The sequence below is a fragment of the Pleurodeles waltl genome, chromosome 1_2 (genome assembly GCF_031143425.1).
Source record: "Pleurodeles waltl isolate 20211129_DDA chromosome 1_2, aPleWal1.hap1.20221129, whole genome shotgun sequence".
NCBI lineage: Eukaryota > Metazoa > Chordata > Amphibia > Caudata > Salamandridae > Pleurodeles > Pleurodeles waltl.
Window position 1 is genome coordinate 219,692,574 of NC_090437.1, and position 12,806 is coordinate 219,705,379.

Here is a 12,806-nt window from a genome sequence, read left to right on the forward strand (position 1 = left end):
GGCCTTGCACTCCCCAGGACCAAGCACATGGCATGTTGCCCCCTCCAGAACCAGTGGGCAAGTCACCAACTTGAGAGACTGTGGCCCATCACTTCCCAGGACCAAGCAATGGGTATGTTGCCCCCTCCAGAACCAGTGGGCAAGTCACCCACTTAAGAGTCTGTAGCCTTGCACTTCCCAGGACCAAGCAATGGGCATGTTGCCCCTCCAGAACCAGTGGGCAAGTCACCCACTTGAGAGACTGTGGCCCATCACTCCCCAGGACCAAGAACAGGCCATGTTGCCCCCTCCAGAACCAGTGGTTTTGTTTTTGCTTCCAGCTGAGGTGCCCTCCTCCCTCTGAGGTGACTGCCTATTTGCCAACTGAGTAGCTGTCTGGTAGATACTTTATTGCAAGCCAGCTGAGTTTTGGCCACTGTTTCTCCTTCCCATGCCAACAGGCCAAATGGTCTTGGCCCAGTTATACTCCTGTTGGGTCATCAATGTTGTCGTGAACGATCTCTCAAATGTCATGGTTGTAGATATTTGCTGTGTCTGCACTGCTGCAGCTAGGCACTTAGTTTAAGTAGCTTCTGTCATATAAAACCAACCTATTGCAGATGTTGGATGCTGTTGGTTTAGTAGTAGCCGGCGATTGTGCTGATACATTTGCAACAGGCTTTTGGACATCTCAAGACCAACATCACTGCCCTATCTGGATGTAAAAGGCTGCACTTCAGTTCTGCCATAGCCTCAGATTTGCAGTTGTTCATCTTATAGAACACCTGCTTTCCTGATTATACAGTTTTTGTAGATTGAGGTAACTAATGTTGAGAAAGCAATGATAGTCTCCAGTGACTTTTGTACCTTGTATCTAGTACTGTTGCATATTTTACTCTTTGGAGGGCCCAACCTTTTCTTACAGCCTTTCATTTATGTCTAGGCAAAGGATAAAGCTGTTGACCAAAGCAGTTACTTCTTCATTATTATTGCTAAATGTTCCCTCCACCTTTTGCAACTGTTTGTCCAGCAGTTGCAACAATGGGAACACTTTGATCTTGGTACTGCCCTTCTTGATACTATGAAATCATTGAAAGGCCTGTACTTCTGAATCAGGTGCTGCAGCATGTAGTAAGTGGTCTTCCAGTTTGTTGCAAGCTCCTGTATGAGGGATTGAACAGGGAGTCTATTAACACACTGAATGCTCTTCAGCTGCTTCCGGGCTTAGATTGAATGACAGAAATGAGTCAGAATTCTCTGATAGATAAACAGTATGTTATTGACTACTTCTTTTTCAAGGGAGTCCTGAACAAGTAGGTGGATGCAATGCACTAAACGCATGGCTTTGAATTGTCCTCCATCACCAGCTGTCAGTGGGATACATTCAGTGCTGAGCTCTCTGGTTTGAAAACATTGAACGACTTTGGTATTAAATTTGCAAAGACAATGGCAGCAGTACTGAATTTCTGCATAGCAAAAGCACAACTATTCCATGCTGCAAAATGCCTCCACAAGCATCATCAGTGATGAGATCAGAGGCTGGCTATTGCTTTGGTCCCTTGAGGAAGTTCCAGTGAGCAGTGGTGCACATGTAATATGTTGCATTACAATTGCTCCAGATTTCTGCTGTGAAGTGGATAACCTAAACAAATCTCTCCTTCATAGCTTCATCAAACAATTGCAGTACTTGATGGTGCAGTGCTGGTACGACAACAGCAGAGAAATAGGAACCTTTCATTTTGGGCTCAGGGTTTTTATAAATTTCAGAAACAACTCTCCATCCACAAAAGAAAAATGGTAGATGTCAAGAACTAACATTTTCGTCATCCTCCCAGTGGACTTTATTAAGGGTTCAGTGCTGCGCTGACTCCTAGGTGAACATGTCCTTGATAGTTGCTTGTTTTGACAGTTTACTTTGTAATACCCTGCTAGTGGCCTATACAGAGCAGGTAGGCTGATTGGGCACTTTGTTTGACTGTATCTCCCTGTACTTGTGCCATTTTGTGCTTTCTGTGGGTGATACCTATACAGAATGAGTGACGGTCACAGGTCTGCTTCGCATGATGCCTCCATTTACTTCTTCCTCACAGCCTCTTCCTCCTTCTTTCAGTCATCTTATTTTCTCTCATCAATAGCTATCTTTCAGAGGTGTTCTTCCCAAATAATTTTCTGTTGACGATTTAGATGGGCCGGTTGGCCACCAGTACTGTAATGTCTGCCTGGCTAACCATGACAAACAATTGTAAGCCAATAAAATATTTTGCAATGTGCTCCTCTTGTTGCTTTGGTGTAAAGAAGTCCTAAACCAAGAATGCAAGATTTCTTATCATGCCAAAGCCTGAAGAACTTGTTGAGTTGGAGCTAGGCTATATTGCTTCCATTTTGCCAGAGCATTCTGTGACAGTGATAGGAGTGGTGGTTGCTACAGGTTTCTGGTGTCTGGAAAATATGGAAAACCAAGTGGTGTTCGTGGAACTTCATGACTCAGAGAATCTTTGACCTCACATATTCTGCACTGACTGTTCCATTCTCAAATGAACAGTTACTGATTCATTATCATCCTCACTTCAAAAGCTTTCAGGAGCCTTCGTTTCTACTAATCTCTAGTGGTGGGTCTCAGATGGGTTGCAATTCATGTCAAGATCCTCAGAAGGGGTTGTAGAAGGTCCTCTCTTTTTATTGCTAGAAACTGTGAAGCTGATGTGTCCAATGGAAGAGCGGTCACAACAATGTCCTGTTAATCAGCTAGCCCAATGTCCTACTCTGCTCCTACTTCCAGAATATCAGATGTTGTTAACGTTCTTGTGAAGGGGGAGTTTGCTGCTGGGAAAAATCGATTTCAGACTCATTGCTCTCTATGACTGCATTCCCTGCAGCACTGAGAGATGTATGCTTTGGCTTTATTGGGGGTCCTATATATCCGTGGGTGATTCTCCACCCATCCTCCTCCTACCTAGAGGAGTGTACAATAGGTATGCCACATTTCTGGAGAAATTAGGAGGGCTTAATGCCAGTGGTATTACTGGCAACAGACTTCTGCTTTTTATCCTCACTATCTACTTTCTTAGCAGAAACCTACATCTTTGGGGCTATCTTCTTTACTTCTTGTATTGATTAGAACTCAAGCGGATGCAGAGGACTCTAGTGTCACTTGCATCTACTTCCCAGACCTCTCTCAGTCTCAGTATTGTGTGTGATGTCTCAGGCACCTACGTGCAATCAAAATTAAAGAGAAAGTCAGTAAGACTTATTTTTGCTAGACATCCAACAAGAAAAGGTAAGTCGGTATCCCTCTGGTGCCCATGGTAGAAGCAAGGACAAAAATTAAATAAACTAATCAAAAACAAATATAACTAACAACTATAATTAGCCACAAGTACAAATAAATATATAAGGAAAATATATCAGTAAAAATGACACACACGTCTTATCAATAACAGTATTCCTAATAAATGAAATAAACAGATGAATGCTCAGAAATACCCACTTGCTCAACAAAATGGTGGTTGCTCACAACATATCATGGGCTTGCAAGGAAAGAGGCATGGACAGCAAAGACAAAATGACCATCACTGCATGTTCACCAAAGAAGGAGAAATAGAGTGCAGAACAAAGACAAGAAGGCTGCCTATGACATCCACACACACACATGCATACATACACAAACACAGGCACCAGAAAATAGTGGTTACTGGCGAAGTGAGCAAAGAAGGAGACATGGAGAACAAAGAATAGGGCTGCTCTATTATTCCTAGAGCACCTTTCTTTCCTTCCTGAAAAAGATCGTTTAGCATTGCAGGGAATAAATGGCCAAATATAAACTCAAAATATGTTTACAATTGTCCTTAGCACTACTATGGGCCTGCACATGACCAGTAAATCAGCAATGTCAAATAAGAAAATAAACTTTGAAAATTCCTCAACTTCAAACAGCCTAAGGCAACATCAATTACCCCTCCAAAATACTTTAAAAAGGTGTAGAAAAAACATAATAATCACCACCTCAAAAACATACAAAGTCACAAAAATGAGGGAATGCACATGGGGAAGAATCTTACAGAGAATAAAGGAAAATGTATATCTACATGGGGCTGGAATCCAAGAGACCCTTGACCATGGCTACCTTTAGGCATAGCCAGAGCATAAATAAATTAATTTTGCATTAATACAAGGTGATCCACAAAACAATCCCCTAACATGATAAAAATATCTATAGCACAGAAGCAGTGAGGATGTAATCAATAAATAATGAATTACACCCACAGACGAGACTAGACCCAAAACAATACAACAACACAGTAATATGATTAACAAGTATATACAGAATTCACATAAAGCACAAGGAAATGGAGGATGTGTATTTAGAATGCCAGGTATCTACCATCCTAAAATAATCAAACGTTTTCCCTTAAAAACATTAATCCTACCTAAGCCCCATACTCCGAACTCCTGGGCATCTAGCAACAAATAATAGCAAACAAACAGAAATCAAAAAAAAAAAGGAGCAACATAGTGATGCATGGACTACCTCAAACAACAAACTGTTTTGCAAAGTACTTCTTTGAACTCAATAGATTTTTCCCAAAAAGTAAGGGTTTCAAGGATGTGGATGCAGCAGAGATTGCAGATAAAACTAAAGTCATATTTTCCCTCCAAAATCTAAAGCCAAAATGACAAAGGGCTGAGCAATGCAGCAGAGGAGTCTTTAGGATAGGAAGACGATGCTACCTTCTTTTCAATAGCCTGCCAGACTGTATGCCAATTCCTGTAAAAACAAAACAAAAAAACAGCTAAATATGCAAATGTGTTTTGCACTGAAAACATATACCCGAACTGCCTGCTTGGGAAAAAGCCCAAGTCAAAAATGTAGTTGAATAGGAACTATCCAGAAAACGCAGCTTGTGTTGGTTCCAGTGCAGTCAGGCAATGGTTTTCCCTTAAATACTCTTCTATTTTACATAAGTGTATTAATGGTGTAATCACAGCCATTATACATACATTGTGATATACCAAATGCTCCATAATATGCCAAATAACACTAGTGTAGTGAAAATGAGGCCCACCTCCACCTTTTGCTTTTTGGGCTACCAGGTTTTTTGATTTTTGCCATGAGTAAATCTCACTCACTGTAAACTCTTTTAACATGCATTCGGAGTGCTACCCACTGCATTCCACATTTTATAACAAGGTCCAATACTGTACACTAGGGTAAGTGGCTCTGGATAAGGTGTAAGTAAACACATGCTCCTACACTTTATCACACATGTGCGGATTGAGCAAGTGAGACTAACATTTAGCTCAGCCTGGTATCTAACCAGATACGTAGTTGCAAAAGGGACACTTCATGGAATAGAGCTGACCTGATGCAGGCTTTAAAATGTGTGTAGGAAAACAGGCTTTTTGCAGATTTCCCCTGACTTTTTGTCCCTATCTAGACTACTAGCTGTTGGTTTTCGTTTCTGAAAGTGCACTAGAGCCTGGTAACCAGGACCCAGTGCCAGTGCTCTCTCCCTAAATTTGATGTATGTGAATGGCTATCCTCAATTGGCAAGGACTTTAACCTCCAGGTAAAAGGTACCAGTGGTAGCAAGGGCATAGGAGTTAAAGGGGTCACCTGGGCCTGAAGCACTGTTTGTGCCACCCTGAGTGACCCAAGTAAACAGATGCCAGCAGTCAAGCCTGCCATTGCAGACTTCAGGAACAGTGCAACTGCTCCAACTCAAAGTTGCCGTCACCATGTGTGGGAAAGTCAAAGCACTACTTTAAATATATTCCAGTCACCCCTAAGTTAAGTCCTTCTAAGCAGGGTGCATTATTTTAAAGGTGTGCACATATATGTGCAGGCTGATATGCCCCTATTGTGGTCTCTTTCCATTAAGGGCTACTATAAGTAGTCAGACAGTCACAGACTAACATGGGCTGGCAGGTGTGCATCCTGAGGTTGCCAACTACATCATGGCCCACTGAAATATGTCATGTTTGGTATGAAGTGACTTGTCTCATTAAATTGTCCTTATTCCAAAGTCAGATTTAGGCCCTCATGACAACCCTGGCGGTCGGTGTTAAAGCGGCAGTAATAACGCCAACAGGCCTGTGGAAAAAAAATGGAATCACGACCACGGCGGAAACCGCCAACATAGACAGCCACTTTAACACTCCGACCGCCACGGTGGTACAAACAAACAGCGCGGTGGTAACCACCAACAGACAGGCAGAAGACAATGTACCACCCACCCTATCACAACCTGGCAATCCGCCACCTTTTCCGGGGCAAATAAAAACACGGTGGAAACAGTACACACAAGGGAAAATCACTCACCTCTCCACACCCCACGAGGAACCAGGACACCATGGAGCCAGAAGTGCAGATCCTGTCGGCGATGGTCTTCCTGCTCCTCTATCAGGAGCTCCAACGACAGCGGCGACGACCACGGTGAGTACTACACCTACAACACAGGGAAGGAGGGAGGGAAAAGAGAGTGGCACACATACACGCAACAAGCAACACCCCCACCCCCACCCTCACCCACAATACCATACACACAAATACATGGTGCAACATTACATTTACACTCCCCCACCCTCGCTTGAATTAAGAAAGGCCAAACGGAAATGATTTGAACGATTGTAATCAATAAAAATCCAGTAGTCAAAACTCCAAATCCAATATATACAATTATGTACACCAACTGCACAAGTACGGAGAGTGCACCAATCATTGTCCGTGGACCACTGGGCCCAAAATGCATGGGCAAGGCCCACACTAGATACCTGACTCCAAATGGAGAGAACTCTGCTGGGGCATCAGACCGAAAATACCTCAGTGCAAAATTTTTCCCCTTCTTCTACCCCTCCTGGTCCTCCTGTGACCAACTTTCTTCTGTTTTGATCCCGATTACTTTGTTTCATCCTTAAAAGTTCCTGTAAAAAAAACATTCCCACCATCAGATTTTGCCTGTAAAACTGTACCAGCTGCCCCCTCTGCCTCACTTTCACTCAACACCACTTCACCTATTGAAGTAGAAAAAGTAGGGGAAAATGTTGCACTATTGGTGACCTTTGATTCTGTCTTAATGGGTGTCACAGTGGTGTTCATGTACCATAACAGGTTATCATTCTAAGCTTTGCTATACTTTGAGGGCAATTTGTCATGGAGTGGGGCTCTTTCATCTAATATTCTTGTTTTCAGTATGGATAGATCTGATTAAGATTCATTAATTCATGTTACTGATTACTTCTATTGTTTTTCATAAATTTTGATACCTAGGAAGGTAAACAACTAAGTTACAGCCCTGATGAAGTCAAGTGACGAAACATGTGTTGGCTGTGAGACCGTTATAGGAAACTTGTACATTTCATTATGGAGTAACTTATAAGGAGGATGGATGTCTAATCTACTCTCTAGTACAATGAACTAGGAGAATAATATGGACTTAACTTTTGGTTATGGGCATACAAAGAACTGACTTATAATTTGAAGATTGTGAATGTAGCTTTATAGGAACTTTTGATGAGAGGACTATGTTTGTGAGTCTATGGAATTATAAATATTGAATCCTTTTTGGATTGAATAATTCCTGTTTGGAAAAGTCTTTTTCTTTCTTTTTCGTTTTCTTTCTTTGTAATTTGTGTTATAGTACGGTAAAATGGTTCTTGGATATATGACACATTATCATAAATGAGAACTTTGGGGTTTGGAATACTCCTTTACTGCCTTTCTTCAATTTGGTTTAATGTTTAATAATTGCACAGTATTGAGAATAGGAACTGCTACAACTATTTTCTGGCAAACGATATTAGACCAACGAGTGCCTCAATAATGTTGTATGTTTAATTGGTTGTCTAGTCCAATCAATGTAGGGGTTTTAGGGAGTTTTTCCCTTTGTAGTGCACCGTTGGAGATTTAAACATTGAACATTGTAATTGAATACTTGGTGCGCCATCACTCCCTTAAATACACCCCTGTCCTGATATTATTTGTCATTATGACCTGTGTTTGCCTTTTTCTGCTTGTTTTGCCCTCTGTTTGCCTTTTTATCTGCTCATTTTGCCCTCTGTTTGCATCTATGTCTCTTCTGCTAGTTTTATCTCTGTTTGCCTTTCGTCTCCTCATTTTGCCCTCTGTTTACCTTTTTTTTGCTTGTTTTGCAACCCTGTTTGCCTCTTTGTCTCTTCTGCTCATTATGCCCTCTGTTCGCCTTATTTCTGCTTGTTTTGCCTTCTATTTGCCTTTTGTATCTTTTGCTCTTCTGCTCTTTGCCTCCTGCCAGCTTCCTGCCTGTCTCCCACAGTTTCTTTCTTCCTGCTTCCCCCACCCAGTGCTTCTCCCTCCTACCATGACTTTCTTAACGGAGGCCACACAGTGACTCCACTGAGCAGGTTCTCGTGCCACATCCCCCTGCTAAAGATCTACTGATCAGTTGCTTGCAGTCTGCTTTCCATGATCTCTGCACTCAACTCCCCTGCTGCCTTTTTCTGTTTTGCCACTGTTTGACTCTTTGTCTCTTCTGCTCATTTTGCCTTCTGTTTGGCTTTTTTCTGCTTCTTTTGCCCTCTGTTTGCCATTTGTCTCTTTTGCTCTTGTGCTGTTTTGCTTCCACCCTGCTTCCTGCCCACTTTCTGACATTTCCTTCCTTCATCCTCCCCCACCCAGCACCCCTCCCCTCACCAAGGCCTACTTAATGGAGGCCACACCGTGACCCCATTGAGCAGGTTCTCGTGCCAGCGCCACAGCGACAAGTCTACTGATCAGTCACCTGTAGTTCGATCTCTGCACTCTCTGTGTCAACTTCCCTGCTTCCTTTGTGTCCTTTGCCTTATGTTTGCCGTATTGTCTCTATTGCTCGTGTTGCCCTCAGTTTGCCTTTTTATCTGCTTGCTTTGCACTCTGTTTGCCTCTTCGTCTCTTCTGCTCATTTTGCCCTCTGCCTTTTTCTGCTTGTTTTGCCCTCTGTTTGCCTTTTGTCCCTTTCACTTTTTTTGCTGTTTTGCTTCCAACCAGCTTCCCACCCTCTTCCCACTGTCTCCTTCCTCTTGTCTCCCCCTACTCAGCACCCCACTTCCCCCAGGACCTACTTAATGGAGACCACAGTGCAACCTCATTAAGCAGGTACTCATGCTAGCTTCCCCTAGGACAGGTCTCCCGACAAGTTGCTTGTAGTCTGCTGTCTATGCTCTCCACGCACAACTCCGCTGTTGCCTTTGTCCCTTTTGCCTTCTGTTTGCCGTTATGTCTCTTTTGCTCGTTTTGCCCTCTGGTTGCCTTTTTAATCTGCTCGTTTTTGCCTCTGTTTGCTTCTTTGTCTCTTCTGCATGTTTTGCCCTCTGTTTGTCTTTTTTTCTGCTTGTTTTGCCTTATGTCTCTTTTGCTTTTGTGCTGTTTTGCTTCCATCCCACTTCCTGCCTGCTTCCTGTGATTTCCTTTCTCCTGTATTCCCGCCACCCAGCACCCCTGTCTCCCCCAGAACCTACTTAATGGAGGCTGAAGTACGGCTGTACCACTGGCAGGCTAAAGGTGTGTCAAAGACAAGCCTGTTTGTGCCCGTTTGCACCTTGACCGTGCCCAGTGCCAGGAAACCTGGCCCTTTTGCCACCCACTGCTACACCACCGAGGAGCTCTTGGCCCTGAACTCTGGATGCTGCAACAGAAACTGCTGCGCCTGAACAACTTCAGTGCATCCTGTTAAATACCCAAACTTTTTGCAAAAACGCTATCGAAATCTGGGACACTATCACCACCATCTCCTGCGATGCAGCCCTCACCACCAAAACCCAGCTTAGCCCCTCCTCAAACCCTGACATCGCCACCGCAACCCCAGATAGCTACAACATGATATACTGAGATCACACCAGAAACCATCCGATGCATCACCACCGACGGCGGCCCCACATCACTCATGGAACACCTTAGTTTCCAACTACAAATTGATGCCAAGACAACAGTAAGAGGCACCCTCATATACACCCTCAACAGTAAGAGGCACCCCGGGACCACAACCCACCTTGTGCGACGCCATCTCCTACCTCATTTCTCCTCTAGCTATTGACTCTAATCACTACATCCGACTTGGCGACCTCAGTTCCCACACTGACGACCCCAATGACGCCAACTCCACCAATATCCTGGAGAAAAGACACAACATCAGCCTTACCCAACTAGTCATCAACCCCAAGCACAAAGATGGACATACATTCAATCCCATCTTCAACTCCAGCGACAGAGTCAAACACAGTCACATCGCAGAACTCACTTGGTCCGACTACATCATTGTTCACTTCACTATCTTCAGCGCACAGAATACCAGCACTAAGCACCTCAAATCCTACCACCCCTGTTGGGGCACAGTAATAGCGAAACAGTGGACCGAGGCCTCAGCACTGCCCAACTCGAAGCCTCATAAGACCTAGAACAGGCCGTCTAGAGCTTCTCCATCTGGATCACCAAATGTGCTGACACAGTTACTCCAATGAAACCAGCAAGTTCCAACAAAACTTGAAGACAAGCCAGCTGGTAAACTGCAGTACTCAGAACCACCAGGTGCAACTTCTACCAAGTAGAGAAACTATGGCTCTACACCAGCAACCCCTCTGACAGAGCTGTCCATAAAGCAGCCCTCGGCAACTACCACCTGCACATCAAGGAAACCAAGAAAGCAGCCCTCACAGCCCACATTAAGCCACAGCCAACCATACAAAAAAATGTTCAAAATAGTGGAGGAATTCTCCAACCCAGCAGCCACAGAGAACACAATCCACCCTTCCTAGAAACTCTACAACACTCTTTCTGACTAAAATTGCCACCATCCACAACAACTTCCACCCCAAACCCACATATCTCAATCTCAACATCCTTGGCCAACCAACGCCCAGCAGCTGAACGATTGCTACATGGACCCTGCTCACCACACAGACCACCACAGCCATCATGTCATCCATCCACTGTGGAGCACCCACCGACCCATGACCTCACCACATTTTCAACCTCAGAACCAATCACTAAGCACAGAACCCACCAGCATCCTCTATACCTCTATCACTACAGCAGCCTTCCAGGACAGATGGAGAAACACACCGATCAGACCCCTTCTAAAGAAACCCTCCTCCAATCCCAACAAACTCAAAAATTATGAACCAATCTCTCCACTCCTTTACCCTGTCAAAGTACTCGAGAAGACCATCAACCAACAGTTCACCAATTACCTGGAAAAAAACAACTTGTTTGGCATCTTCCAATCAGGATTCCATGCCAACCACAGCATGGAGACCACACTGATTGCAGCCACAGACAACATCAGATCCCTCTTTGACCATGGGGAGACTTCAGTCCTGATCCTCCTCAACAACTCAGCAACATTCAACACCGTATCCCACTACAACCCCATTAACAGACTCTACAACATGGGCATCAAGGGAAATACCCTCAAGTGGATCACCTCCTTCCTTACAGGATGTACGCATAGCATGCAGCTGCCTCCCTTCACCTCTGAACCAAGAATATAATCTGTGGTGTACTCCAAGGATCATCCCTCAGCCCACCTTGTTCAAAATGTATGTGTCCCTCCTTGCAGATATCGTTAGATCCCACGGTTTCAGCATCATATTCTATACAGACGACACACAACACATCCTCTCGCTCACTGAAGATGCCCCCACCATCAGAACAAACTTCTGCAATGCCACAACCAGTATTGCCAACTGGATGAGAGCTAATTGCCCCAAGTCTGACAAGACAGAAGTACTGATCTTCGGGAGAAACACATCCATATGGGACAGCTGGTGGCCACCTGAGCTGGGGCTTACACCCGCTCCTGCAGACCAGTCATGCAAACTCGCATCATCCTCGACAGCGAACTTACCATGAAGGGACAAACCAATGGAGTCACCTCCTCCTGCTTCCACACCTTCTGCATGCTTTGCAGATTCTTTGGATGGATGCCAGTCAACATCAGAAAGGCCATCACTCAGGCCTTTCTCTCCAGCCACCTCGACTTTAGAAATGCACTCTACTCTGGCACCTCCAGCCAACTCCTCAAAAGACTCCAGACCATACAGAATGCTGCAGGCACTCCCACCTCAGAAACTTACACTGGCTCACCCATTCAGAAGTGATGTCAGTTAAAGATCCTCATGCAAGCCTACAAAGCCTCACATGATCAAGGACTGGCTGCATCAACCACTAACTGAACTTCCATCATTCTGCCAGACACATGTGCTCCACCTTCCTAGTCCTTGCACGCATCCCTTGCATCCGTTGCAGCCTCAGCAGTGGCAATTTCTTCTCCTACATCTCGGCCAAGACATGGAATGACCTGCCCCTCCACCTTTGAACAGCACCCTCCCTTGCAGACTTCATATAGAAACCCAAGACCTGGTTTTATTATGGAGACCTCACACCCCAGTGCCCAGATAGCCCCAGGGACAACAGTGTTGTACTCTACAAATACTGATTTATTTATTGCCAAATGGCTGATATTCATTTATTCTTTTTAACCACTTGATCTACATTAGAATCTCAAAACATGCTAAACTAATCTGAAACTTGCTTCTTTATGAATAAACGTCTAGTGTAAAGGCGTGTGACAGAGAAGACAATATAAGACAAATATTCTTTAAAACTTACATGAATGTCCTTTCTCACAGAGACCTAGATGGCTGTGAAAATTCCTTGTTGTTTCTTATTGTGAAAAGTGCTTACTAATTGTTTGTTATGTTAGAGTTGTCTGTTAAAAGTTACCATCTCAACAGAAACTGTTCCTGTCTCATGGTTGTTTTTTGCCTGGGATTGGCTTTTTGTGTAACACAGCTGAAACAATGGAAATACATTGAAT